Source organism: Pinus tabuliformis, chromosome 2_2 (genome assembly GCF_031772625.1).
Source record: "Pinus tabuliformis cultivar Carrire ecotype Pingquan chromosome 2_2, CPIR1, whole genome shotgun sequence".
NCBI classification, from domain to species: Eukaryota; Viridiplantae; Streptophyta; class Pinopsida; order Pinales; family Pinaceae; genus Pinus; species Pinus tabuliformis.
In genome coordinates this window covers 586,243,475-586,270,357 of record NC_142300.1, presented here as the reverse complement: position 1 = coordinate 586,270,357, position 26,883 = coordinate 586,243,475, and positions in this window count along the sequence as shown.

Below are 26,883 nucleotides of genomic sequence, written 5' to 3'. Positions count from 1 at the left end.
ATAATGAAATATAAGAATATGAATTGACTTTCCAAATATGTAAATTTTATTTGTGGAAATTGCTTTTAACTATGAAAAGTTTTATTTTTTGAACATTAGTATGTTAATTTTCATACAAAATATAATCCATATTATTTTGTTGATGCAATTTTGATTGTATAAATCATGGAATTTTAAACATAAACTTTTGTAATTGTAATTTTTTATTTTTATTTCAAATTATGAAAGGCAGTATATACTTAAAGTTACAAATATTTCAATCAATACAACCTAGACACATCATACTCTTATCAAGCATTCATTTTTTTTTTTTGGATTTTACATTTTAATGTCCTCTGCTACATATCATAATTCTTTTCCAAATGATTAATTCCCCAAAAAATTATTGTGGAAATATGCTAGGGGTGTATTTTAATATTTTAACATATGTCAAAGAAAAATGTATTAAAATAAGTGAAAACTATTTTTAAAATATTTTATATTTAGAATATGAAAAGTAGACATTATATGGAATTTTGATTGTATAAATGATGGAATTTTTAACATAAACTTTTTTAATTGTAATTTTTTATTTTTATTTCAAATTATGAAAGGCATTATATATTTAAAATTACAAAAATTTCAATCAACCCAAGCTAGAGAGGTCATACTATTATGAAACATTCATTTTTGTTTTTGGATTTTACATTTTAATGTCCTCTGCTACATATTATAATCCTTTTCAGAATGATTAATTCCCCCAAAAATTATTGTGGAAATAGACTAGGGGTGTATTTTAATATTTTAACATATGTCAAAAGAAAAATGTATTAAAATAAGTGAAAATTATTTTTAAAATATTTTATATTTAGAATGTGAAAAGTAGACTTTATATAGAATTTTGATTGTATAAATGATGGAATTTTTAACCTAAACTTTTTTAATTGTAATATTTTTTTATTTATTTTTTTTTTTATTTATTTTTTTCAAATTATGAAAGCCATTATATACTTGAATTTACAAAAATTTCAATCAATGCAAGCTAGAGAGATCATACTATTATGAAACATTCATTTTTTTTTGGATTTTACATTTTAATGTCCTCTACTATATATTATAATTCTTTTCCAAATGATTAATTCCTCAAAAGATTATTGTGGAAATAGATTAGGGGTGTATTTAATATTTTAACCTATGTAAAAAGAAAAATGTTTTAAAATAAGCGAAAATTATTTTTAAAATATTTTATATTTAGAATGTGAAAAGTAGACTTTATATGGTTATATAGTTTGATAAATCACTAATTTCTGGCAAAAATGATGTGAAAAATAAAAATATGTATGTTTCAAAATTTGATGTTTTCACGTTGTGAGAACCAAACCACGAGGTAAATAATCTCAAATCTATATGCAAAGAAACAAAGTCTCTGTGCACGTAGCATTTTTACTCGAAAAAATTAAATTAAAAAAAAAATGTCCATGTTAGTGGTGTGTGTGTTTGTTAAGAGTGTGTGTATTCTTCGCCTAAAAAATGCATGCGGATTTCTTGGTGTATGAATATGCACTTATTCGTTTACCTGGTGACTTTAAAGGATGGAAAATGGGTCATTTGGGTTTTGAGTGATGGGGAGCGTGAGTAGGATAGAGGGGCGAGTAAGAGAGGGGAAGGGTGGGGAAGAATGATTGGGTGAGTGAGGAGAGAGTGAGTGATAATCTAAAAGTGATATGGAGGAAGAGAGAGATAAAGTTGGAGGGGATGTTGTGAATGCGTGATTGTGAGAGAGAGGGAGGATATGTTAGTGAGAGTAATGCATAGGATGATATAGAAAGAGAAAGAGAGAGTGGAGTGGGGAGGGAGAGGAGGAGGAGGAGGAGGAAGAGTTAAAGACAATGAAATGATATGGGGCAAGAGAATGAAAGAGAGTGAGAAAGGGAGAGGTAGGGAAGGATAATGAGAGATAGAGAGTGGGTGTGTGAGAAAGGGAAAGGGAGAGAGAGAGAGTTGTTTTCAAGAACATACTATGTGAGGGAGGGAGGGATATAGAAATAGAGGATGGGGAAGAGAGAATGACCAGATGGACTGTGAGAGAGAGTGGGATAAGGAGAGAGTGTGTGTGCATGTATGAATGAGGAGGCACGGGGTGGGGGTGGTTGGGATATAAACAATGTGGTAGGGGAGTGAGGGATATAGAAATAGAGGATGAGGGGGAGAGAGTAGGGGGGTGGTGAAGTGTGTGTGCGAGAGTGGTGGGGGGAGAGGGGGATAGAAACAAATTAGGAGGGGATGGAGTGTGTGAAAAAGTGAGACGAGGATGGAATAAGAGATAGAGAGAGATATGGAGAAAGAGAGAGAGGAGCCGATAGAAGAAATGTTGGTGGGTAGGTAGTGATGGAGGGGGAGGGAGTGATGGAGAGAGAGTGAGGGAGGGAAAGAGAGATATAAAGATAAAGATGGAAGGGGGAGAGAGCGAATAAGAGAGAGAGATGAAGAGATACAATGAAAAAGAATGAGAGGTAGATAGAGAGAGAGTGATTGTGGAGACAGGGAAATAGATGGTGATGGAGAGAGTGGGAGAGAGAAGGAGGGAGGGAGGGAGAGAAATACAGAGAGGATAGAAAAGACACATAGAAATTATATTAGTTGAATTAGATAGATGGAGAGTGGGGGGAGAGAAAAAGAGAGTCAAGGAAAGAGATATGGAGGGAAGTAAATTTCTAGAAGGGAGGGAGCTTGAGAGAGGGAGAGAGAGTGGAAGAAGAGAGAGACAAAGAGGGAAGAAGTGAGAGTGAGGTTGAGAGAAAGAGTAAGAGAAGGACGAATGGACAGAGTTGAGGGATAAGGAGAAACAAAGAGATAGAGACAAATAGAAAAAGGTGAAAGAACTAGGGTGGGAAAGAGAAAAGGGGACATGGAGAGAGATAAAAATGAGGAAGGGGAGAGAGAGAGAGATACACAAAAATATTTAAATGAAAATAGAGAGATAGCGAGTTGGGGGTGAAGAAAGAGAGAAATTGGGAACTCGATGGGGGGAAGGATAGACAAATAGGGATATAGCATGGAAGAAGAAAGTGATAGAGAAGGAAAACGAGAGAGAGAGAGAGAGAGAGAGAGAGAGAGAGAGACCAAAAGATGGGAGGATATGGAGAGTGAGAGAGGAGAAAGGCAAGGATGGGGAGAGTGGAATGTGAATAAAACATAGAGAAATGAGAGAGGGAGGGGTAAATATATGGAGAGACAATGATGGCACATAGGGAGAGTGAGAGATATAGATATGGAGAGGATAATGTATAAAGAAGAGGATAGGGGGGGACGATACATGGAGAGAGAGATAATGAGAGTCATATAGTGAGATTGAAGGAATGAGGGAAAGAGATGGGAGCAATGAAGGAGGGATATAGATAGATAGATGGAAGAAGAGATAAAGAGAAACACATGAATATGATAATAGAAATAGACAAATGGAGAGTACTCGACCAATAGAAATAGACAACGATATATGAATAAATGAAGGAAAGAAGGATGGTACAAATGGTACTAAGATTACGAAAGGAGTGATAGTGAGTGGGAGGGAGTGGAAGAAGAGAGAAATAGAGAAGGAAAAAAGAAAGAAAGGTGGGCATAAAGACAAAGGCAGAGGGAGAGAGGGAGGGATGTCCACAGAGTGGAGTGGGGAGAGGAAAGAGATAGAAAAAGAGTGGGATATATGGAGAGACTAGAGAGAGTGATGGGCCAGAAGGGAAGAGCCATAATGAGGGGGACAGAGAGAAGGAGATAGAGATAGACATGGAGGATGCATAGGGATGGATGACAAAGAGTGAGATGGAGATAATATAGAGGAATGAAGAAAGAGATGGGTATAGGGTGAGAGGGAAAGGAGGGAGGATAGAGAGAAGAGAGGAGGGAGATTAAGAGAGTATGGATAGAGAAGGAGAGATCCGGGAAAAGAGAGATATTTGTCTAGTCTACAAAAACATTGTATTGTTAGAGACCCTTCTACTTCTACACATTCAGCAATTTCTTGGAATTTATCTGTCCGGAAAAACTAATGTATCTCTATTGGGGACAGAATTTGGAATGAAATTCACTCTTTCGGGTCTAAATTGAAAGCACAGTCTTGATGATTCTCATCCAGGATATCCACTATAAAGCATGAATAATTCATTCGCTTTAAATCACAACAACAGTGAATCTAAATAGAGATTTATTTCTAATTGATTTGTCTAGTAGCCAAATTTCAATGCAAACGTTTTCAACGATAGAACAAGTGATTTTTCACAACATTACTCTGTTCATTCGGGGAGCTCTTTGGAGCCATAAAATTTACAGCATTTCTCTGGCAATGGGCATGGTTGTCATATGTCAAGGGCTCTTACCATGCCACCTCTTTCTGCACAAAATATTTCTCAGCGTGGAATGCAGCCATCCATTAAATCTCTTGGTTGAAATCCACATTCCATTGCTCGAGAACGACAATCTTGCCCATATTCGCATCCATGGCGGCTTCCATCACAGGAACGGCGTTGTTTCAATTCCTCTACCAAATGCACCCCTGAACTGTGACTTCGAGTCTAAGGTAGGTAGGCCAACACTGGTCACCAGTGCTACACCTAAAATTGTTGTTTGACAGACAGATGTAGCACAAAGTTCGAGTTCTGCAGCAATTTGTTCAAAGCTTGACATAGCCTTTGCTTCTTCACTTCTTGATCACAATCAACAGACATGGTAGGATTCACCAATCTGAGAATAAGCAATCTAATTTTACCATAGATATACACTCAACTTGATCTTGTTTTCTGCCTTCGATTCATAATGAGATGTGCATAGGATATCGTGGGTATTATTTGTATATAAAACTTACTGCAAAGCATTCGTGACTCAATTTGTGCAACCCCATCAACCATTTAAAATTCTTAGCTTCACATAGGATATTAACATACATATGATATTCAGATACTAAGCTTCAAACATGAAACCAACAGATGAATCAAATTATGGAACTATGAAATCAAACTTCCAAATAAAACCTATGATAAGATTTCTCATAGAAAAAGGAAAGATAAGAAAACAAGAAAGATAAGATAATACCAGACACAATGTAATACCAGAGACAAGAAATTTGGGAAAAAGAACTCAACCCACAAGTTCTTACGCACTTTCTCTTTCAACTTTTAATGATACAAATATATGAGTTAGTTGAGATAGGCGTTCTAAGCAACCTAATTGCAGGTGCTCATACGGCCTAGGGGGCATCATAAAATTCAGATCCTCGGAGTGACAGAAAAACCTATGATGCATCTGCGTTAACAAGTATTTTTTAACTGACCACAAGTTTGCACCTGATATTTCATCAATCCGCCTAGATGCTTAATAAAGCAAGCACATGATATTATAGATCTATGCCACAGCATGACAAGGAGCAATACAAAGAGTCGAAGATTCTTTAAATACAGTGCAATTATGGACCTGGGTAACTACAAACCGGCTTCATATCCGAAGCAATATTATTGAATCCCTCTATCTTTTGCCATGGCTTTCTTGAACCTCCCATCCGGATCCGTCATCAATGCCGACAGTACTGATCATGACGTTCAAGAAAGCCGTGGAAAAATATAACAGGATTCTCGGCGTGAGTACTTCTTTATTTCATCTGTAACAATACAAAGAGTGAAAAAATATTTAAGATAAGAAATAACCAACCAGTAGCCGGAGCATATATTTCATCTGTGAGCATTGTGAGCCTTGAATACTGTGAAATTCTGGACCTGGGTAACCACAAACGGCGTTGATAACTAAAGCAATGTTATTGAATCCCTCTATATTTTTCCATGGCTTTCTTGAACCTCCCATCCAGATCCGTCATCAATGCCGACAGTACTGATCGTGACGTTCAAGAAAGCCTGTGGAAAATTATAACAGAATTCTCAGCGTGGGTACGTCTATATTTTGCAACTGCGTACCCTGGGTTTGAAGGAGGGCCACCCAGTTATTATCTCTAACTTTTCTGGTCGTTAGTCTGGCTCCCGTCTAACTCCAGATAATCGAGAAATTATTGCGAGCAATATACCAACCCTGTTGCCCATCCGATTGGAATCATTGTGGCTGGAGGGCTGGAAGCAATACACGAGATGTGCAAGAAGATATTCAAGGATCAAACTGATGATCAAAGGTGATGGAAGAAATGAAGAAATATGTTCCTCATTACTTGAAAAATAACCATCCATTATTCTTATTTATAATAGTGAAAATAAGTTTCACCATTATGAGAGGATGAGTTTTACAGTGTAGTTGAGAAGTTCGGTACGTAGACTTACGGCTTTTAATGATTTTTAATTAGAATTCTAATATTTTCAAGGGTTTTATCATCATTTTCATAATTATATTTTAAAAAGTTTTTGACTCATATATAAATAAATAAGATTATATTTATCTTAAATTTTCATTTACCAAGTTTTTAGAGGGATTAAACTTTTTTTACTTTAAAAATTGTTTTTATATTAAAATATTTGATCTTCGAGATGATAGGTAAATTTAGGGTTAAGATGGCTTTTGACTAATTTAACTATTAGTTATAATTAATAATTTTATGTTTTTTTATTTTGTTTTATTTTATTTTTATATAATTCGAAAGAATCAAAATGTTTTATTGGTAATTATAATTATTAATTTTTTAGCATTTTTTTGTTTTTTGTTTTTTAAATGTAATTTGATGGAGTCAAAATATTTAACAAGACCTTACATTACGTTATCTATATTTTACATCACAAAGGATAGGATTACTAAGTCAACTTACAAGTTTGAAAAACCTTTTAGTAATAACTTGAAGATAAACTTTACAACTCAACCAATAAGATTCGTACATTATTAATTTTATGTTTTTTTGTTTTGTTTTATTTTATTTTTATCTAATTAGAAAGAGTCAAAATGTTTTATTGGTAATTACAATTATTATTTTTTTTTAGTTTTTATTTTTTAATGTAATTTGATGGAGTCAAAATATTTAACAAGACATTACATTACGGCATCTATATTTTACATCACAGTAGATAGGATTACTACATCAACTTACAAGTTTGAAAAAACCTTTTAATAATAACCAAAAGATAAACGTTACGACTCAACCAATAAGATTCGTACATAAATTTACAATTTTAAATACATTTTTTTGGAACTCTAACATTTTCATGATCCTAGTCATCATCATCTTCATAAAAAAATCTCTTGGCTGGCATCTAGAAGATAAATTTTACAATACAACATGTAATATTACCATATAAACTCACAAATTTTAATGACCATTCAACATTGGTCCTAACCGTCACCTAATCTCAAGAAAAGAAAAAAATAACTTCTCAAACATATAAATTTATTTATTTATTTATTATTGGAACTCAAGCATTTCCAAAATCTTTACAATTGTCATTTCTATTTTCTTGAAAATATTTTTATATTTTATAACATTCATTTCCTTTTCACACCTTTTTCTTTTCTTTTCATTTTATTACTTGTTTTATATGTTTTGATAAACGATTTTATATTTTGGATGGATGTTATAAAAAGAAAAACTAAGATACTTTAAAACCAATGTTATACTTCATACTAAGTACTTACCATGTGGAGCTTTGAATAATACAACAAAATAATTCTCTACAATAAAATTTAGTAATATTTATAAAAATAATTTTGTTCCTTAAAATCGATTAATGAGAGATTTAAAACTAGCATTTGCACTAGATGTTGTAAAGGAAATAGCATAAGTCCCACAAGTAATTATCCAAATCACAACTCCACCTTCCTCATTAACCATTAGATATAATGTTCATTAGTACAAAAAATAATTACAATAGAGCGTCACTAAGATACATAACCATTAACAACCACTGTTGTAGTGTAATAACATAAACTGTCTCATGAACCTTGCATCCATTTCATGATTTCCTTAACCATATTAATTAATCACTTACTTGGACATTATGATTATCACATCAAATAAAGAATCATCATCATCAAGGATTCAACATCATCAACTGACACAATAACCAATCACAACATTGAACATTGATATACCCTGGAAACCCCGTAGGGTGAAAACTAGCAAACGCTTAATCTTATTATTAAACGCTCGTGAGGGTTTTCACCCCTCACTCAATGGCTTATAAGGGATTCCATCCCTTAACCATTATTATAAAATTATTACAATGAATTATCATTAATTTTTCACATTACTAGCTAAAATCTAATACATTTTCCATGTAACCCTTTACTTACATACCACCACATGAAATATTCCTTGTGGCATGATTGTTCTAGCAATGTATGATTCTGCAGCTCGTACATCTGCATGGAGCATTAATCCTTTTCCTGCCACAATGTTAAACATCTATTTCCTTTGGCACCAACCGCCTTCGTTTCCTATCAATGTTGACGTCAACAAGCTTTGTTAATAAGATTAGATACAACATTAATCAATCAATATTCAACCTCTAAAAGTGATCTTTTAACATATACTCATGTGCATGAGCAAGCATGACATACTAATTAACTAGTACATATGTTCAAGTAAATACTTGTTTTACTTCGACAATGTTTATTCACATTAATGCATAATTCTCTTTAAGAGATCTAACCCATTAGTTCTACTAAAATGTATAACACAATAGTTGTATCTTCATATATGTAATAAATTGTTGTTCCTATGTTTATGCACATGTGTTCTTTTCACATAGTTATTTTTCGAGAACTCAACATAGTTTCTCTAATATACAAAGAACATAACTCTATATCACAATGGCTATTCTTTGTGCATACAATAGCTTATCATAATAGCCCTTCTTTAATGTATGCAACACATGTTCCCTTCACTAGAATACTACCATCATTTCATGTAACATTGCACATACTTCTTTCTTAAAGGAAGTCTTTATAACCTCATCTCTCTATCTTCCTATATGTAAGTTTCTCATGCTTCCCTTTCAAGAAATTTTATAGATGCCCATCTTTATGTTTAAAAAAATCAAGAAACAATAACAATGTTAACTTAACCCTTTATGCACCAAAATCAAGAAATCGATCCAACTCATCTAGCAAGACAATATTTTCAAGGGATTAATATTTCCAAGAATGTTAACATCAATTATCATTATTTACAAGAAAGTCAACATAATTCTCATCTAGCAAAACAATATTTTCAAGAGATTAATATTTCCAAGAATGTTAACATCAATTATCCTTATTTACAAGAAAGTCAACATAATACTTTCTCTACGTACACACCAAATCATATTCCCAATGTCACAGTAGCTACCCTTATGTGCATGCAACATGTGTTTTTTCTAACACAATTACCTTTACTTCAATGCACATAATATTTTCATGAAACAAGTATGGATTCTTCTTCTTGTATGCACATTATTCATATGTGTCTTTTAAGAAAGAAATCCCTATTTTTGTTTCAAGATATCTCTCATAAAAGCCATTATTTTCATACATGAAGAATGCACTCTTTTCCTAAAAAGAAACTATATTTATGTGTACATAAAACATACTCTTTCTTCAAGAAAGTTAGTATGATTACCTATGTGCCTAGAAGCACATCATTAGCAATTTCTATTATGCATGCAATGCATAACTATTTCACAAAAACTTTGAAATTAGCTAATATCCCAATGCAATAAAGCATATATCCCTTCTCAATAAAATCCAACTTAACTGCTATTTCTTTTATATGCATGCATTAAAATACCTTTCTTTACCAAGAAAACAAATACAATATTCAATCTTTTACTGCATTCATTAACAAAATATTTTCTAACAATCCAAAAAACAACTTATTCTTCTCTATAAGGAATACAACTACTTATCTAATGGTGTAAAAACGCGTGCCTTACAATAGCCTAAGGTTTCTTCGGTTCCGGTGGAAGAAGCTTGGGAACTATACAGTCAGCACCCCATCTTGATAGGTAGTAGAAATGGGTTGTACATTGTAGTCAGCAGGCACAGTGAATTCTCTCATGAATTTATACTCGTGTGCCAGGCTAGCATGAAACCCCTAGCCCCATCATGCCCACAGATCGTGTTCCCCTCTTCGTAAGAGTTCCGTGCAGCAGTGTTCGAACCATCGTGAACTCTCATGGAGTTAAGCTGTTTATCCTCGACATGATCAGTGAGATAATCCAAAGCTTTGTTTTGTTGTGTCATATATTTGGAATATGTCATTCACGCAACCTCATTCAACTCTTCTGCTGCCATTTTCACTTACGCATTCAGCTTTTTCCCATGCGTTTTTCCTCTGCCTCTATTATATTATAAAATAGATGTGATATGTTATGTGATCTAACTATAGACAAATTTGAGTCACAAATAAATCTTAATGTTAAATGTAATACAATCAAACAATCTGCTCAAAATAGAGGCATGTGCAACTTCCTTCCCAAGTGCTCAATCGAATAGCTTATTTTCCTTGAGAGTTGCATCCCAGACCAGGCCTTTGTCTTTCATCGCTTCAACCATACTAAACCCTTCACCCTCATATTTTGAAATTGAAATGGTGGTGCATTAATTCCTTTATGGTTTGTGACTAGTGGAAAGAAATCCCTATGGGGTTATCATGATCATGTGTTTCCCTGGCCTAATGACTAACTAAATGACAAATTTATTAAAATGATTTTTTATTTGTGTTATGGGTTATGTTGAATTGTATTTTTGTATAATGTATTGGTCATTCACCTATTTAACTTCATCCTACCTAGAACTCAGTTGAATATGAAAGAAATAATGTTAGATCTTAAGAGATTTACTTTTTCAATTGTATTTATAATATTATTATGGCACACGTGCTGATTGTTTACTAGCTCCATCACTGGAATTCACATGGTGTTCACATTCCCCCACTCATGGTTCTGATCAACGGTGAGGGTGGCCTAGTTTGCATCAAAAGGTCGAGGTTATTTTTGGGGTTTCCATCTAACCTTAAATTTGTTTTCCTAAAGCTCCTTTCCCTCTATTCCATCCTTGTCACGATGTAGAGCACTATTATAGGGAAGAAAGGATTCCTTGCAATTGTGATGTATTACAGAGGATATCCACTTCCCTACCACCTGGAGAGATAATGTTCCAGCACTTGGCACTCACCAAAACCATCGCACCACATATTCAAGTAGAAATGGTAAATTTCTCTCTGCATCAGCTCTTTAAATTTGCAAAAATGTGTCAGTTGGTACCGTACTCTAGCTAGTACTTTGGTTGTATTGCTTTCTTCCCCTTATTTTACCCCTTCCACCTGGGTTTGACTAGTTTCTCTGCTTTTGCTTCTACGTGTTTTTTTTTCATGGGGTTCACCTTGGGTTTCTGAGATTTACCTTTCTTGTTCTAGTGGAACGTAGACTTCCTTGGCTTAAATGAATGGAGGTACTCTTCGGACTTCCACTTTCGTACTTAACATAATTTTTATCTTGGTATAACAATTTGCAGTTTCACTTATAGAAATTATGGGTTTTCATTTGGGTGTTACCAAAAATATAGTGCATCCTATCCCATTCATTTTAAGATATTTTCTCTTCATTTTCCCCCTATTCCTTTCCTAAATTATGGTAGCAGTTTCATACCTGCTTCTAAGGAAAATGGGAAATTCATTGTTTTTGTTACAATTCCTCATAGTGAGAAACAAACCCAACTATGTTTTTGCCATGGTGGGGCACCAACCTTTTTCATGCATTAGAGTGTACTCAACTATTTTACTCAGTTGTTTTCGTTGAATAATAACATGTTGTAATTAATTCAACTTGGCTCTACTTTTCAATTTTAATTTTTTTTCATGCCTACATATATATATTTGGCGCGAAAGTTATTGAACTCATTTTTTTCTTTCTATTTTGGTGCTACAGGCTCTTTGGATAGGATGCATTCATCTACATCCCATGTAATAAAATAACTTCTTACCTTTACGCACATACTAGTTCTTTTCTACATAGTTTAGTTTTCTTTAACGAGAACTCTTGCTTATTTTTTACTAGTATGAAATTTTTCATTACCAAGGCACAAATAAAATGAAATTGTAAGAGCTTCCATATTCCCTCCTGTTGTGGGGGAAAATTCCTATGCAAGACGATCCTATCCACCTAAGGTGTGACAGTGCCTTAGCAACAAACAGAGACAGCTATTCTAGTATTCTTCATTTATGAATTAAGAATGAAGAGAGATGGATGGACTAACCGGTGTCTTCCGTTTGTCCCTCGATCCAGTTTCTCTTCTCTTTGAGAGTTCCCAGCTACTTGCCTTCTCGCTCGCCCAGCTTCAACAGGTCTCTGCAAGATCACAAGAAGAGAACACTACACAAAGACATAGATTCATATTCATAACTAGTTCAAGGTTAGAAATAAACTAAACATACTAATGCAATCATACATCAAATATACATCAGTATATAGGAGAAACTAAGATAGCTTTATTGATGAATAACAAGGTTCAGGAAGAGATACAACCAAGAAGGCTCCAATCCAGCATCTCCTTCCCAGCAAATGGAATTCCTATCTTCACCTCCCTTCAAAGCATTAAGCACCCAATGATTCCAGTCTCAAACCAACAACAATTCTTTGCAATAACAAGATTCCAGCCTCTAGATCTCATGGAGGAGAGATCCATATATAGATGTTTGGAGAGAGGATGAGTCAGCTTGAGATCTGACTAGTGTCCTCTCCCTCTGTCAGTTCTTGATTCCACTTGGAGGTTCTTGCTTCCACCTGGAGTTTGAGAGCCTCTTACTCATCACTAGTCGAATTCACTGAGGCAAGTGTCATTGAGGAAGATTCTGGAAGCTTCCTGGGTCTTGACACCTTGCTGAATGAACTTGCCATTTGTCAACTCTCGCTCAGCGCACCTTGGTAGTTCTTCTACCTGCATTGCAGTGCAGGTAGCCAGTGCAGACTTTGCATTTCAGCGCAGACAGCTAGTGGAGCCTCTGAATTGATCCTGAATTGACTTGTTTTTGAGCAGTTTCTGGTGGAGAACTTCTGTGAATTGCTGTGGTTTGTTAGCCTTGTTCCTCTAGGGGTAGGAACAACATGTTTAGGGACTTTGGATCCCTTAGATTATGGACATTTCATGCTTATAGCTGTAAGGCACAAAAATGTCTATAACAATTGCCCCCTAAAGTGTGAGGCCGTTTATCGGGTGAAATGCTTTATCAGGAGGATCCAAAGTTCATCCAATGCTCGGAGGAGACCTGTAATAAGATACAATAGAATACATTATTTTTCATACGGCTTTCATGATCTAGCTGAGGTGGGCATTCCCATGCTCAGCTTTATAAATTCATTTTTCTGTACATAGAACAGACAATCGTCTGATGGTAGACTGATAATTTTGATGAAATTATCATCCTTTGGGTAGGATGATTATCTGCTGCAATGATGTACATGTCAATGTCTTTATCTTTCCTGAATATATATCGCAGCCGGGATGGATGAAATTAGATCTGGGGTCTTCAAACTTGTTTGATCTTCACTCTAAGTACAAGTCGATCCATGTGAGAAATGTTCTGAAGTCGAACATGGAAAGACATCGCTTGATTACTGGTTAATGAGGTAAACCGTTAACAAGCGCGAGAGGAATCACCGATAATGATAATGACCCTCAAGGTACTGCAGTACAATTCACTTGGTGTGAATAAAGGACTTGGCATCGAACACCAGGCAAAATCTTTCGGTCGAAGGTCATTGATGTATACCTGTCGCTGGAAGTGAGAAACTTGCCATTGAGGCATGCAAGCTTCAAAGTACTGAAGGGGGTGTTCCTAGGTCAACTTCTTGGATAATGAGCTGATGTCGACAAGAAGCGATCCGTCAAAGGAGGGCCTTAATGAATCCCACATCAATGACATGGAACGGAGCTAATGATTTTGATGGAGGTGAAAACGATCTGTTACATAAGGTTCAGGGTGGCGGTCATGAAAGGATGAAGGATAATGTACGGCAGTGGATGGGACACGGTTGACTTCTCTGAATGACTTCTCTTGAACATATGGCGACACTGATGCGATGGATCGGTAGAATTACCCCAAATATGGATGGTATGGTGAGACCATGGTGATGTGACCGGTGAATGAAACAACCCAACCCGATTGTGGTATGGAGGAAAAGTGTCATGTTCAAGAGCGACTTGCTACCATCAAAGTTTTCTTGAGTTTCTCCCAATTTTTCCCCAGTCATTACTGACCAGTACCTCTTTATTTTTGTCAAGCTTGAGGAGGATAACATATGCTTGTTCTATAACTTGCCCTTTGGGCAAGCCCATCGCTATGTTTTAACAAGCCTAGCAATAGTGAAACTCGTTCTTGTCTAAAGGCAAGTTTGTCACTATTTAATGATTTTAACGAGTCTAACGACAAAGATAACTCGGTCCTTTTCATTTTTAGAGAGTCTGAAAAGGTACATAAAGTTAACTCCAAAAGTCCTTTTTCGTCATCTAATCCCTTTAGTCTGAAAAAGTATAAAACAATACAGAAGGGATGAGTTTTCGATAGTTTTAACGAGCCGAACAAAACAAGCGCTCGATCTTTTTGTGCAATAATCCCTCAGGTCCAAAAAGATTAAAATCTAGAGGAGGGATAGCACTTCCGGTCGCTTTAACGAGCTGGAAGGCCAATACTCGGCAATCTTTTCATATTTTACGAGTCAGATGAAAAGAGCTTAAAGAAGACTCGTCTTTTGAGGAACGAGTGATAAAACAGGTTAGTAGTTGATTCCAGGTACAGGTTGGAATTTTCCAATCACGGCAGTGTCACAAGGATGGCTAGTGAAATCACTCTTCGCAGTTGTTCCTCAAAATGGGTAAACAATCATATGGAGGTGAACGATCAGCCAATGGAAAAGTGGAGGTGATGGTGCAAACACGACCAAGGCTTTAATGGCTGATAAATTACATTCACAGTGGTTATTTACAGGGTAGTTCATTTTTTAACAAGCTTAAACGCGGATTGAAACACTTGCTCGATCTTATGTTTATTTTTTAACGAGCATGAACTATGTGTTAAAACTGCTCAGATCTTGCGTTTATTTTTTAACGAGCATGAACTGTGTGCTAAAACTGCTTGAAAACATGGTCTAATTTTGATTTTTTACCATAACTAGCTTTGCCCTTTTCAAAGATAGTACTGTATCCTCAATTGCTGCATCAAACTTAGTTAGAAATGAATAAAATGAGATTAAAACCCTAATATTTCACTTTGAACTACGTAAAAAGCAATTAAAAAGTGTTTTTACCTCTCATTTTACCATTTCATTTGAACTTGGTTTGTTGGAGCTTTGGAGGTGCCTCTTCCCCCTTGATTTTCACCAGCTGATTTCGGGAGATTCTGTGGACGATTCTCGGCGCCGTCTGGACCAGGTAGGAGCTAAACCATAGCTTTTTCTTTTCATGGTTTCCTTTTTGCATTCTTTGCCTCTTTTCCTGCTTTCCTGAGCCCCTGGGGTTTTGTTGGGTCGCTCTGCCTTCAGCGCACCTGGTTCACTCGAAACCTGCGCTGAATGTCAAGCTGCATGAAGGCAGTTTGACCTTCAACGCAGGTGGAACACTGGCTAGCTGCGCTGGGCATAGAAAAATAGTTTTGTTGCACAGTTTTTGATGAAATTTTTGCCAGTTTCTCATCAAAATCAGGATCTTACTCCTTCTCTTGTTTGTTTTGCAGGGATCTTTGATCAAAATGACCCTTACATGGCGAGAACGAGAACATGAAGAAGAGGACATGATTGCCCTCCATGATCCTGTCACGGTGAACGCGCTGCGGAACAGTGGTCTGCTGAAGTTCTTCCGTATCTCTAGTATGAGAGCGCAGATCTCCTTACTGCAGTATATGCTTGATGCTTGGGATCCTATCAACCAAGTATTTCAGATTAGGGGCAAATCTATCCCCTTGACCGTAGTAGACATTTACTTCTTGACTGGTTTGTCGAGGCGGGGTGCCCCCATTTCTTTGTCAAGTTCGGCCCGAGGGAATGACTCTGTGAGAGATTATGTCCGCCAGTATTGCAGGGAAGGATCTCAGCCGAGCAGAGACGACAAGATCGTTATCCATGAGATTACTGACAGGTCTCTCAGGTCCATTCTGTATACTATTGGTAGGATGGACGGTAGTGCATCTCTTCATGTTGCCAACAGATCCTATGTGCAGCATGCCTTGGAGTGCCTCCAACCGAAAATATTCAACTGGTGTGAAGTAGTACTTCTTCAGATGAAAAGCCAGTTGACCAAGGTAAAGGACGGGAAGTTGAAGAACTTTGGATTTGGTTCTATTTTGACTGCCTTTGCCTTGGAGAAGATACCACTGATGCAGCCTCAGTACATTGCACTCGACTTGCCTTCTCCTACCGAGCCACACATGCAGAGATGGGTTGATCACATGTCTAGGCACGCTGGTCAATCTCAGATTTCTTTCACTGATACCTTCTTCAGGTGGTTCGAGCGTCAGGAGATGGTCTATTCCGAGTATCCATATGTTGGCATGGATTTCCGAGGTGATCCGGATTTGGTACTGCCAGATGGCGAACAGTGGGGCGCTATTGGTAAAATCTTCGACCATATCACTGTTTACTGTTTTTATTTATAATGTCCTTGTGCTTTATTCTATCAAGACTTTAATCAAACTCATGTGTGCATGCAGATGTTGGTCCTGTTCGTTCAGCAGTTCGCCTGAGAGCGCCAGCCGCTGCCCCAGCAGGCAAGACTGCTGGGAGGGTTATTCTTCGCGACCTTAACGTGGCCGAGACCCTCACAGTCGTGCAGGAGCAGGTTGAGAGCCTTACTCTTGGTATTCCAGATGTGAGGATTGACGAGTTACCTCTATAGTTGCAGCAACATACTACTGGTGTGCCTAGATGATGGACTCGTCTCTTACGCATGATTGCACAGGCCGTGACGTGCTATCATGAGCATCACTAGGCTAGGGTGCCCCCTAGCATTTTTGAGTTTTTGCGTCATGCGACCAATTTTGTCTTGGTTACAGAACATTATATGTAAACGATAAACATCTTATATATATATTTTGATTTTCGGGGTTTATTATGGTTGAGTTATATGATCCATATGTACAACATTGATCATGTGTTTCTTTTTATAAATGTCGCAAATGTCTGTCTAACACATAGTTTGCTAATGAGTCGGTTAATGTGTTTAAGTTTCTGGAAATATGCTAGTATTGAATTAAATCAAATTGTGTTTCCAAAATCTTAACCCTTAGAAACATACGATAAATAGCTGGATTGCGGACGGAATATATACCATTGAGTTGTAGTATTATGATTTGTGAGTCTAGCCTGACGATTAGTCGGCGTATACCATGGGTGATGGCATCAGAGAGCAGTTCTATCAACGCGTACTCAGCGATGTTATTCGTTGATTGACCAATACATACACCTCTGAAACTCACTAACTCACTGCTTGGATCAAAAATAGCCCAGGCCGCGGAAGACAGGTTCCGCGAACTACGACTCGCTCCGTCGGCATATCCCGCACATGTTTCCAAAAGGTTCGACATCTGCAATAAATGTAAAAAGGTGGATTACTCGACCAAAACAACCACTTTAGCGAAAACAAAATACAACAAAAGCACATTGGTTGCTATTTAAGCATAGTAACGCTTAAGGTACAACCCATTGCGAGGTTGCGCCAGTGGAATTCCGTCATAATCCATTAACTCGTAGGCTCCTTTTGCTAACACTTGTTTAACAATATAGGGGCCCATCCATAAAGAATTAAATTTACCTGCTCCCAATTTTTCGGATTCTTGGTCGTAAAGCAAAACCAAGTCACCTTCTAAGAAGACACGGGGTTCGACATTTTTGTCGAACTGCGCCTTGACTCATTTCTTATGGGCTTCATTAGCCAAAGCGGAGTCACGACGGGTTTCATCCAACTGGATTAATTCCAAGAAACGGGCCTCTTCTTCTGAAGTTCCGGGGAGGAGATCGATTGCGAGTTTAAGAGACGAAATTTCGCACTGGACTGGTAAGACTGCTTCCAGGCCATACACCAGTTGGAAAGGTGTGAACCCAGTCGCATTCCTTACCGATGCTCGGTAAGCCCACAAGGCTGAGTACAGGATCAGGTGCCACCTTCTTTTGTGAACTCCGATCATCCTTTGCAACATACGCTTCAGGACGTTGTTGATCGCTTCAACTTGTCCGTTGGCTTGCGGATAATACGGGGTAGAGCTGTCGTGAGATAGCCCTAGCTTGGCAACTAATTCAACCATCATGTGATTGTGAAAATGCGATCCATGATCTGTAACCATAGCCTATGGTACGCTGAACCTGGCGACTACATGATTGAAAAAGAAAAGGGCAGCTGTTTCACTAGTGTTATCTAATGTAGGCATCGCCTCAGCCAATTTGGTAAAATAGTCAACGGTGACTATGATATACCCATGCCCCCCGGTCGAGGTGGGGTTACATGTCATGAAATCGATGCCCCATTTGGCGAAAGGCCCAACAGCAACTATTGGTTGTAAAGGTGCGGGTGGTCTTCTGGTTTTGCTATCAAAAATTTGACAAGCATGGCAACTTCTGATTGCGGTTATGCAATCTTTGAACATGGTTGGCCAGAAGTATCCTGCTCGTAAGATTTTTTGTGCTGTTGCATATCTAGATTGATGCCCCCCACATGCGCTCGAATGACACTCATTCAGGACTTTTTCGGCCTCCTCATGGGTGAGGCACCTCCTCAGAACTGTATCGATACCATGACGGTAAAGTGTATCACCGACGATCATGTAGTCTTTTGCTTGGTATCGTATACGTTTCTGTTCAGAGTGAGAGGTGTTAGGCCTGAACTTTTGGGTTTGGGGATAAATTATTATATCTCCATACCACTCATTGCTTGTAGATATCAGAAACAAATTCTTGTCCACGATTGATTCTTCGGATGTTTCATCGTTGGACGACGATGGGAGATCGCACAATAATTCTGCGAAAACTAGAGCTTTCTTTGATTTGGATTTTACAAATTCTAGATCAAACTCTTGAAGGATCGCTATCCATTTTGAATATTTGCCCCCCAGCAACTGTCGCGACAATATATAAGTCATGGGGTTGCAATCTGATAAAATGGTAGTTTTCCGAAAGAGGACATAATGTCAAAATCTTTGAATCGCTTGAACAGCTGCAAGCGGTAGTTTTTCAACATAAGAATACTTGCTTTCTGTATCATTCAAGTTTTTACTTAAATAATATATAGGATGTTCAATTCCATCAACTTCTTGAACTAAAACCATCGCAATGGTCGTATCCGTTGTAGCCAGATACAGGTTAAAATCTCTTTGATAGTCCGGGCCATACATTAATGATGCTTTTACTAGAGAATCTTTCAGAGCGTCAAAGGAAGCTTGCGCCACTTGATCCCAGACAAAACGTACATCCTTTTTCAAAAGACGAGTATAACCTTTAGCAATTTCTGCGTAATTTGGAATGAACCTCCTCAGAAAGTTTGCTTTCCCTTGGAGTTTCTGAATCTGAAGCAAATTTGAAGGTGCAGGCAAATTAATGATTTCCTGAACCTTGCAAGGGTCGAGACGAATCCCATCCTTAGAGACTACAAAGCCAAGTAAACGACCAGAACCGACGCAAAATACACATTTGTGCGGATTGAGTCTTATCTTGTAGTGTCGACAACGTAGAAATATCTCTCTTAAATGCTGCGGATGATCAGTCGGCTTTCGCAAATGAGCCGGAAGGTCGTCGAGGTATGGTTGAACGATGTTCTTGATGTCATGGAAGGCATAATTCATTGCCCTCTGAAACGTCGCCCCTGCGTTCTTTAAACCAAAGGGTAATTTTCGATAAGCGAATGTGCCCCACGGACAAATGAATGCAGTCTTTGACTGGTCCTGTGGGTGGATATTTATTTGATTATACCCGGAAAATCCATCCATGAATGAAAAGATTTCACATCCGGCGCATTCATCAATTATCTGGTCGGTGAAGGGTGTAGGGTAGTTGTCTTTCGGACAAGCTTGGTTTACATCCCTATAATCGACACACACTCTAATTGTCCCTTGTTTCTTCATAACAGGGACAATATTCGATACCCAATCGGTTAGAGGAACCGGGTTGATGAAACCAGCATGGAGAAGCTTTTCAACTTCTGCCTTAATGGCAGTGGCTTTCTTGGGGTGCACCTGTCTGAGCCGTTGTCCTACCGGTTTGACATCTGGATACATCTTAATTTCGTGTTCAACGATACTCGAGTCAATGCCTGGCATTTCATCATATGACCAAGCAAAGACATCTCTGAACTCGCGAAAAAGAGCGTTATATATTTCCACTTCTGAAGGAGAACAACCTTGGCCGACATAAATATTCTCTACAACATTTGTTTTAGTCGAGATATTTATGGCTATAGTGTCTTCAATATTAGATACGTTTCGCTCGGAATCCGTCGTATTTACAGTATTTGATAGGAATTCAGAAACTGAAGGGTGATAAAGGTCATGTTGAGTATCTTCTTCATAATCTGGAAGAAGGGAACGATGGTGGCAATCATTCCATGGTGCCCCCTCAATCAACATTGATTGTAGGATTCCTTCGTCGGTTCCATGCACTCTCGACCAAGGATCTAATGGGGTACCATATTCTCTAGACCTATCTACCCAAACGCTTGATGAGCGTTGCTTTGGGTTCGCCTCCCATGCCCGAAACATTGATTGCTACAATATTTCTATTGGGCTCGGGGGCAAAACCATTGCATGATCCATGTTGATATCGTCTTCTGAGACCTTCGTGGAAGATATCATGTTGCAGGATCCTACTAACGCTACTTCTCCTATATAGATTGGTGGTGGAAGTGCGAAAGTTCCCATTAATGTGGGGTCTTTCAGTAGGCCTACTCCGATATTTTGAAGCGAATTGTTGCTTCCATGGATCATGGGAATGCTTCCTGTAACTTGTGAACCATTAGGGAGGAAGTTTTGTTGGTCGACGACCGTAATCCCTCCTTGAAAAGGGAATGCGATCTTCCTAAAATAAGTTGACACTACAGCTGCCATGGCATATATCCACGGTCTTCCCAGTAGGATGTTGTAGTCAAGATTCCCATCGATGAACTCAACATCTATTTCTATTGTTTTCCCCCTAGTTCAACCTTCAAGTTATTTAGGATACCGTACGGGGTATATTTCCTTCCGTCGAATGCTTTTAATGTCGTCAAAGATAGCGACAAGGTTGGAGATCCTAAAGTTTTCCAGCAACTCATCGACATAATACATGTAGATGCCCCCTCATCAATAATTGTTCGGTGAACAGTTTTGTTGAGGGCTTTCACTTGAATAAGGAAAGCTAGTTGAGCTGGTAACTGAGGATCGTATCCTTTGTGGTCGAAGGATACAAGATTGGAATCCTTAGGATCAACCCCACCAATAGCCGATAACAAAGCCTGCCTTTGGGATGGACAATTTTGTAGTACTTCAAGAGTCGACATAGCGGATGGCGATTGGGCCAAATCATCCACTATGTTATAATGCTGCGCCGCTCTGGCGCGAGGATTAAATGTCGACTTGTGTACTACTCCCTTTGGCGGTTTTATTGTTAATTCAGGAATGATGGGCAGTACAACTTCTGTCGAAGTTGTTGTCGAACTACTTGGTTGATCTTTACCTTTATCATTCGACAGGTGCGGATTCTCGTAATCTTTGTTCCTTGTCGAAATCAAAGCATCATTTTGTTGCTTGGAGATCGACAACATTAGCACTTGCGATGGGGAATAATTTCCACTATCAACCAAATTTTGACCTGGATTTGGAAACGGATCAGTTAACACAGCTGAGGTTTGTGAACTTTTGAAGAACCTTTTAAGCTCAGCTTTGTATGGACATTCTCCTATCCGATGATCCTCATCACATATTTGACATGGATATTTTGGTTTCCCTTTCCCAGGAGGGTTTGAAGAATTTTTTTCGGGAGATGACTCACCTTGTTTCTTCTTCTTCCCTTTGTTTTGCTTCTTCTTGCTCCCTGGTTGATTGGTTTCTTTGCCTTTATCTGCTGATACGGCATTTACTTCTGAAGCAAGAATTTCATCTTTTGCATTTTGATCTAAAGTCTTAAGGGCTTTCTTAGACGAAGCCCTTTTCGATTTCGCGTTTGCCGTGCCAATCACACCATTGTCGGCATGAGAGTCACTGTTTGATTTAGGAGGAGGAGGAATTGAGAATTCCAGTCTAGGGGCGTCAGGTATTTTGTCGTAGAGCATGCCAGACTGAGTGTAGACTAAGTCTAGATATTGTGCACGAGCAATAACTTGCTCCTCCGTTACAACTCCTCCCTTGGCCACATCTTCCGTTATGGCAGGAAGTAACGACTTGATAAACCATTCAGCTAATAGTTGATCGGGAACATACGTTTTCACCATCCTACAACGATGACACCACTCATGTATATGATCAGATATATGAGTGGCCGTTGTCTATTTGAAGTTGGTCAAGATTTCCGTTCCCGTTTCATACCTTATCGGTAATTGAAAATGGGTTAAGAAAGTCGTGGCTAGGGAGCTGAAATTGTCGAACGAGGCTATAGGTAATTCAATATACCATTTTGCCGCTGGACCCGTTAACGTCCTCTGAAAAAGCCGAAGCCTTATCGAATCATCGTTCAGGGTGTTTGATGAACACCACAGATGAAATGTCATCACGTGATTCGATGGATCTTCACCTGGATTTCCATTAAATTTAGGAATGTCCGATGGAAGCTTGTGAGGAATCGCTGGCCACCAAGGGGCGTAAGCAATTGGATCATTTGTTAGCCGGTGTAAATCGGGTAACTCTAAAGTTGCCACGAATGGTAACTGCTGATTCAAGTTAGGTGAAGCATACCCAGGGTACGATGGAATTGCCTGAGCAGTTGGCCTTTGCATACCAGCATAATGTAATTGATGCTGGTATGACTGATACGGTTGGTGGACTTGACCACTGTAAAGCGGTTGGTTTTGACCGTTTTGAATGTACGGTTGTCCACTGTTCACAAAGATCTGCTGCTTAGAACCTTGGTACACTTGCTGGAATTGTGGTTGTTGGTATTGCACCAGCCACGGTTGTGAAGCCATGTTCTGCTGCGCTATACTAACCAGCGGACCAAGATGGGGGGTAATTGTACCCGTTTGGACCTGTGTCACCCCACCAGTTGGCGATTGTGGTTGAGTCACAGGGTCAAGGGGCTGTTGCATTACAACCTGAGAAATCTAAGGCTGACATACAACATGCATCGTTTGAACTTGTGACACTGTTACAATAGCTGGTGTTGTCGGGATGTTCGACATAGGTACACATTGTTGCATAGAATACACAACTCTTGGTTGTTGGGGTAGTATAGGTACCCAACCACTTGTCGTAACTCCTGTATAACCTGAATACTGTTGAGAACTCCCGTATGGATATCCTCCTGGAGGGGGTAATGAAAGGGCATACTGCCCCCCATATGGTGGCAATCTGGAACTCAAGGGGATTGTTTGTCCTTGGGGACTGGATTGCCCAAATTGGCCTCCAAAGGGATCAATCTGGCGAGTCTCAACATAAGAGTTGCTAGATATTATTCCGGAGGAACAAACTGGAACAGACCACACTGTCGAAATAGTCCCTGGGTGGACTCCTTCTAGTGATTGTGAGCTAGTTGGGACAGATGGTACGCCGGCAAACATTGTCGGAGTGACGGCAGGGAGTTCTGCTGTCACTGTGTCATTTGACACAGTCCTAGATGTTGATGGTTGTTCAGACATTTTGAGTCTATCCAATATATTGCCTAGCGATTCTACAGGAACTTCCACTGGCGATAGACTAACTTCTGATGTAGAAGGAAATAGAGTGACCCCTACTCCAAAATGTGTTGGAGTACTTGCTTGCGGATCTTCTACAATTTCCTCTATCGCAATCAAACCAGGTGGAAGAGGAAGACCGTCAGGTCCGTAAAATATTTCTGGTGCCGAAGAAGGGGTTGATTCGGTAGCGACAATTGTTTGAGGAGCAAGACTCTCTGAGCCGGTCGCAGATGGAACTGGTTCAGTAACGCAAGTATTTGCTCTCAGACTAGGATTAGTGTCACTGTCCCTCTGTGGCTGTTGAACTTCTTCTATAGAGGCAGGGTTTCCAGAAATGTTTGGAGTAACCAGAATCTCAGATGTTGTTGGAACACTTGTTCTAACTTTGATAGGAGATTTCGAACCGGTTAAAAGAGTTCGCTTTGTCCGTACTGTTTTCGATTACGGAGACAAAGACGGTTGACTCGTAAGCCTCCGCGAACGATGGGGTTTCAATTGAATTTCTTCCACGATTGCGGATTACTCGATCAACCAAAATACAAAAATGGGAAAGTGTGTTTCCGAATTAAATGAATTTTTAGGCGCTTTTAGACACAACTTGCTTTTTCACTTTTAAAGAGTCGAGAAAAAGCTAAAGATGACTCTAGTCTCCTTCGATGTTTTAACGAGCCCGAAGTGACAAATGATCGGATGGACTTTTTCCGTTATAGAATCTGAAAAAGGCCAAAAGGAACTGCTCTGGAGTTCTAGGCAGAGGGTGTGCCAAACTTTTCGCAAAACCGCAGAATACTTTTTAGGGTACGGGCGGTCGATCTTCCTGAATGCTGTGTTCAGTGCATTGCGATCAGTAGGGCGGTCGACACGGCTTCCTATGGATAAAGGTTATATTCCTATAGGGGTCTCCCAATATATACGTGATGGTACGTGGGAGCACAATCCGTACTGGTGCTATCGTCTCTCAGGAGGAATCACCCACCATCAACGAGATCGACAGTCACTAGGCTTTACGACGCCGAAACACGTCTCTAGCCTAGACCTCTATGTTGTGCGTTATGTTGCAAAGCGTTGTTAAGTTCATTCAATTTATTTTTAGTTGATCTTTTTAGAAGTTTGCCTTTCTGGATCACCACGAGATGTACGATACAATTCCTAAATGCAGTCTAAAGATGATAAGCAAGCTTTATATCTTTTCAACTATGAAAATCCTAGCTACTAAGGGAAAAGAAAGACACCATCTTTTCTCAAAGAGCAATCAGCACACTCTAATGCACTTTTCCTAAATCAATCATGCAAACTATCAAAATACAAATGCACAATGCAAGTGTTTGTTTTCCGCTTTCTTAGTATTGATGCTTACAAAGAAAGCTTTTTGTACAACTTTGAATTTGCTTTTAAATGACAAATACAAACAAGTTTACTTTTTCGAAATTAGAAAGGGTAGAAGAGAATACAACACTTTACGACTTTCGAAATGAACACTTGTTTCAACACTTAAAAGAGACAAACTCAAACCAAAAGCAAAAGTAAATGTATAATCAACTGTAAACAACCAATGAACTCTCTCCTAAGATCACAATCAATAGATCTGAATCAAGGGCTACAGGATGATTATTTCACTCTTGCAAAGGAAAACTGCGAATGACGCCACAAACACACAAAAACACTCACAGTCTTTTTGTACAAAAGGAGGCAGAATTTAAGCAGAGAAAAGGAGTTATCAGACTGGTACCTATGCTGGTTACAGGCTGCAAAAATCAGAGATCAAAACAAGGCAAAACAGAGCAGAGAACCCTGGCTGCACAAGGCCTAACTGGATCAACGCACCCTCAACACAGGGGTTTTGACATTCAGCGCAGGTAGCCTTCACGGGACCTGCGTTGAAATGCAGAACCTGTTCACAGGGTCTGCGCTGAAGGAGAAACGAGAGTTTCTCACTGGGTTCTGGGTAACAGTTTGCTGAATAATCTATGGTTTCAGGCCAAATAAAAGAAACAAGCAAGGTACAATCAAAGGGACGCTTTGAGGGAGTACTAAGATCTATCACAAAGGATCATCAAATCATTTGTGAGTCCATCATTCAGATCATAGACAAATCCAGTGGTTGGACCAAAGAAGCAGCTGTCTACTTTGCATCTGAGAATAGCAGATGCAGTTCGATTGTTGCTGTTGAGTCTATGAAACAAACAATGATAGAGACACAAATAAAATGACTAAACAGATCTCCCTAGTGGAGTTGCCAATTTGTTGTGGGGAAAAATGCCTATGCAGGACGATCCTATCCACCTAAGGTGTGACAGTGCCTTAGCAACAAATAGAGACAGCTATTCTAGTATTCTTCCTTTATGAATTAAGAATGAAGAGAGATGGATGGACTAACCGGTGTCTTTCGTTTTTCCCTCGATCCGGTTTCTCTTCTCTTTGAGAGTTCCCAGCTACTTGCCTTCTCGCTCGCCCAACTTCAACAGGTCTCTGCAAGATCACAAGAAGAGAACACTACACAAAGACATAGATTCATATTCATAACTAGTTCAGGATTAGAAATAAACTAAACATACTAATGCAATCATATATCAAAGATACATCAGTATATAGGAGAAACCAAGATAGCTTTATTGATGAATAACAAGGTTCAGGAAGAGATACAACCAAGAAGGCTCCAATCCAGCATCTCCTTCCCAGCAAATGGAATTCCTATCTTCACCTCCCTTCAAAGCATTAAGCACCCAATGATTCCAGTCTCAAACCAACAACAATTCTTTGCAATAACAAGATTCCAGCCTCTAGATCTCATGGAGGAGAGATCCATATATAGATGTTTGGAGAGAGGATGAGTCAGCTTGAGATCTGACTAGTGTCCTCTCCCTCTGTCAGTTCTTGATTCCACTTGGAGGTTCTTGCTTCCACTTGGAGTTTGAGAGCCTCTTACTCATCACTAGTCGAATTCACTGAGGCAAGTGTCATTGAGGAAGATTCTGGAAGCTTCCTGGGTCTTGACACCTTGCTGAATGAACTTGCTATTTGTCAACTCTCGCTCAGCGCACCCTGGTAGTGCTTCTACCTGCATTGCAGTGCAGGTAGCAAGTGCAGACTTTGCATTTCAGCGCAGACAGCTAGTGG